Genomic DNA, 5,226 nt, shown 5'->3' on the forward strand with positions numbered 1-5,226 from the left:
ATTGGTACCACCAGAGGTGGCAAAACCTTTGTACTTTTTTTTTGTTTGTTGGGCATATATACGTGTAAAAAGTTATGATAGCATTTCCGAATGGACAGCTTAGTCGTATAATCAGCAGTTTCCATGGCAACACAACAATCAAACCGGTATTATTCAAAGAAACAGTTAAAGTCATTTACAAATTATAAAAACACTCTTGAATGCGTAAAAATGTACAGTTTAGAATACCTCACCATAAAGGAAAGTAATGAAATGCAAATTACATTACCATTTATAACGGTTGCCATGGTAACGACCCCAGAATAGCCCAAAATCAAGGATTTTGGAGTAATTTCAGTATTATATTACACAATATGCTGATTCAAGACAAGTTAAAGTCTCCTTACCAAATTATTGAAAAACTATATGACTAATCTATCATATAAGCCAAGAATATGTTATATAGTGCCTTCCCATTGTTACCATGGCAACATGAATTAGAGTTAACAAGATGCCCTGTAGGGTACGATATGCCATATTTTGGCTATATCTTGGGATAGGAGAGGTGTTGAAAGTTCATTTTGATGTCTATACCCAGGTTTTCAGGCACAGGGAACACAGCTAAAGCATTATTTTGAACATTAACATAGGACATCACCGCTATTTTTCATACATTTGCATAAAATCAGAGCAAAATGACCATGAAAGTATTCTGCCACTGCATATTACAAGCTGTTTCTTAGGGTTTAGAAAGATATAACATTGTGATGACTACATTAGATGCCAGAAAACTTCATTTGATTGTATGCAATGCTGGAACCAGCACAGATCATCCATCTCATTAATTTGTTTGCTATTGTATCAAAACCCAGACACCCTCTCTAAATGCCCAAACCAGACCTACCATAACCTCGACGATGTCCACATAATTATGACATCCAAAAGGCCGAGAGGGTCCGATTCTCCTGTATCGGGTAATCAAGGTAGACATCAAACAGCTTGAAGATGGGCTCAAAGGACTGATTCTCAATCATCTCACTTACGCAACATCTTCAGATAGGCTGTTCACGACTCTTGAGGCTTTCATCCAGGTGAACCTGGTCGTTAGTGTGGTTAGTTTCTAGACAGGGTAGTAAACCTTTCCTTATGCCTGTCGCATAAATGCCTCGTACAACAACTTGACTGCACGGTTGTACTTGCAGAATTCCATCACTCCAGCTACGGAGCTTATAGCGATGACACCTGACTCTACACATAGGTCCCTTAGTCCAGCATCTTGAAACATCTTCTCAATGGGTGACCACAGTGTGCATAACATGCCAAGAGATATACATCCCAGGGTCTTCACAGTTTTGATACAATAGCAAACAAATGGTCATTAATGAGATGAATCTGTGCTGGTTCCAGCATTGCATACAATCAAATGAAGTTTTCTGGCATCTAATGTAGTCATCACAATGTTATATCTTTCTAAACCCTAAGAAACAGCTTGTAATATGCAGTGGCAGAATACTTTCATGGTCATTTTGCTCTGATTTTATGCAAATGTATGAAAAATAGCGGTGATGTCCTATGTTAATGTTCAAAATAATGCTTTAGCTGTGTTCCCTGTGCCTGAAAACCTGGGTATAGACACCAAAATGAACTTTCAACACCTCTCCTATCCCAAAATATAGCCAAAATATTGCATATAGTACCGTACAGGGCATCTTGTTAACTCTAATTCATGTTGCCATGGTAACAATGGGAAGGTACTATTACATATTCTTGGCTTATATGATGTATTAGTCATTATATTTTTTCAATAATTTGGAAAGGGGATTTAAACTTGTCTTGAATGGGCATATTGTCTAACATATTACTGAAATTACTCCAAAATCCTTGATTTTAGGCTATTCTGGGGTCGTTACCATGGCAACCGTTATAAATGGTGTTGTAATTTGCATTTCATTGCTTTTCTTCATGGTGAGGTATTCTAAACTTTCATTCTCTGGGCCTGAAAACCTGGATATAGACACCAAAATGAACTTTCAACACCTCTCCAATGCCAAAATATAGCCAAAATATGGCATATAGTACCGTACAGGGCATCTTGTTAACTCTAATTCATGTTGCCATGGTAATAATGGGAAGGTACTATATATAGCATATTCTTGGCTTATATGATGTATTAGTCATATAGTTGTGTCATTATTTTGGAAAGGGGACTTTAACTTGTCTTGAATGAGTATATTGTGTAATATATTACTGAAATTACTCAAAAATCCTTGATTTTAGGCCATTCTGAGGTCGTTACCATGGTAACCGTTATAATTGGTGATGTAAATTGCATTTCATTACTTTCCTTTATGGTGAGGTATTCTAAACTGTACATTTTTACGCATTCAAGAGTGTTTTTATAATTTGTTAATGACTTTAACTGTTTCTTTGAATAATACTGGTTTTATTGTTGTGTTGCCATGGAAACTGCTGATTATATGACTAAGCTGTCCATTCGGAAATGCTATCATATCAAAATATTATGTATAGATATAGGACATTTCAAAATCCATAAGTAGATCTTGCCACCTTGAGTGGTACCAATAACCCAAATTTCTGGTCTTGGCCCATGGACTAATAGCGCTGCGCTGCGCTGCGGAGTGAAACAAAATGGCGCCAGGAGTCACGTGACCATCAAATTCCGGTCCCCCTATGTCGCTACTCTCTATATATAGGTACTCTAAAAACATGCACGTCACATTGACTGGTTTGGAAGATAAGTAAGATTGTCGAAAAATAACAGAAAATGCCCGCTGGCCAGTTGAAAGAAGAGTTATTCAGTGTTAGCCTATTCTAAATGTTGACACGTTTAGGAAAGTCATCTGTATTGGGGTACATCAACTTTGGGCCAAATGAGGCTCTTTAATGCGACCATAAATCTTCAAAGTCACATCCTTCCTTCTTCCTCGCCTTCCCCGCCCGCTCCCGTTCATCGTTACCTTCATCATCATTATATTAACCTTCATTATCAGCATCACCATTAACATCGCCATCATCATAAACATTAATTGTTGTCATCATCATCATCATCATCATCATCCTCCTCCTCATCATCATCATCATCATCATCATTATCATCATCATCAATAACAACAACAACAAGAACAACAACAACTTATAACCATCATAATATATCATTATGTACATAATGTAATAACAGTGAAGAAACGAATATACATATATTTTTTCTGTGTTTATTCAAACGAAATATGGTCAAAACTTGAGTGCTGTCTCGTAATAATGTATCTATTAAGTTTAGAAATCAAAATGAATTGTTTGGGTTTCAGAAATAAAAATAGTGCCCTCAAATGTATTATGATGGTAAGGGAAGAATTTTTTGCAGCCGAATGCAAACAGTGTTTGCCAGTTTTCAACAAATAATATCAGCGATAAAGTGTTATTATGTCAGGGAAAAGAATACATGTAAAACAAATCTGAAAGAAAAGAAATTTATGAAAAAGTACTTACTTTTTACAAAGTGTTTCTGATTGCTTATTTCATCTAAATTATTTTGCCAAGTAAATCTGTGATATTTTAAAAATGATCTGCAATTTTTAACAGATATCTAAAAATGTATGATCTTATCATATTTTGAATGGCCAAGAAAGTCATTTTGAAATTCTGCATGTATATATCTCTTCTTGTATACATATGTGAACGATATTATTTAATAAAGGAACCCTGTGGAAGAGGAACAAAATATTTTAAAATAATAATAATACATCATAGTCATGATCATTATAACTGTCCCCATCATCATAGTCATCGTATACAAACATCTACGTTGATTTTTGGTAGACCATTTGATATCTCGCTAAGTGATTTGAACAAGTTCACATCTGGTGTAAGGTGAACTTTATCGGTTCTAATATTACTTTATTATTTTAATAATCAATTTGAACTGCAAAATCGAAAGAAAAATAAAACATGCCGAGCACCAAAAACGAATTAAAGAAGAAAACCGAACGTCATCGTCATCTTCCACAACACCAAAAACATCCTTATCACAATGATTATCTTAATCATCAACATTATCATTGTAATCGTAATCATCATCATCACCATCATCAACATCATCATCATCATCATCACTATCACCATCATCACCATCATCATCATCATCATCATCACCATCAACATCATCATCACCATCATCATCATTATCATCATCATTATCATCATCATCATCATCGTTATCATCATCATCATCATCGTTATCATCATCATTATCATCATCATCATCATCATCATCATCACCATCACCATCATTATCATTATCATCATCATCATCATCATCATCATCATCATCGTTATCATCATCATTATCATCATCATCATCATCACCATCAAAAGTTTGAATGAGTCTTCACCGAATTTCACGAAACAAGACAATGTGCGTAGTAAAGAACCAAGAACGCAAATGTAATGGCAGTACAAATTGATTTGTATTATAATATATCAGTTCTTTCTATTTACAATTTTCGTATTTCATGAAAAATAAGTTAATTCATGTCATATGATATAAAGGCAACAAATGTATGCACAATATCGCTTTGAAGGGAATCGAGATAAATAGAAACCAAACGTTTCTAATATTTCTGTTCGTCCACACACGCGTTTTTCCTCCGAAAAGAAGTATAAAAAGATTTTAGCTTTTCAAAACATCCGATTTCTGTAGTGTTGCTTAGTCATTTTTATAAAGACCAACACTGATGAATACAATTGTTTGTGATACAAATACATTACTAAACATATGTGCATGAAAACAAATTTAAAGTGAAAACATACAAAGAAGACGTCGGAAGATTTGGACGAAACATTCTGTAGAGCAGCAACTTGCATAGAAAGTCTTCAAATGTGGGTTTGAAATGAACACATTTTCATTTTCTCCATACAGAATATAAAGACAAAACAAAATAACACGACTATAATCATTCAATTGATTGATATAACTGCTGCATTTTAAAGATAACAGTGTTAACGTGCAAATAATTTATGTCTATAATCATCACTCATAGTACTCTATAACAGGATTCATGCACAGCATGAAAAGTCAAGACGGCAAGGCGTTGCATAAATAACATTTTACATAATTTTTTTTCGCAGAATGATGATACACTATATAGAATACGATGAAGAAAAAAAATGAAAAACGTAAATAATGTGCCTGCAGCAATGGAAAGGGGTGGCGCGGGAATGATTGGGGGG

The sequence above is a fragment of the Strongylocentrotus purpuratus genome, unplaced genomic scaffold (genome assembly GCF_000002235.5).
Source record: "Strongylocentrotus purpuratus isolate Spur 01 unplaced genomic scaffold, Spur_5.0 spur5_scaffold_16, whole genome shotgun sequence".
Taxonomy (NCBI): Eukaryota; Metazoa; Echinodermata; class Echinoidea; order Camarodonta; family Strongylocentrotidae; genus Strongylocentrotus; species Strongylocentrotus purpuratus.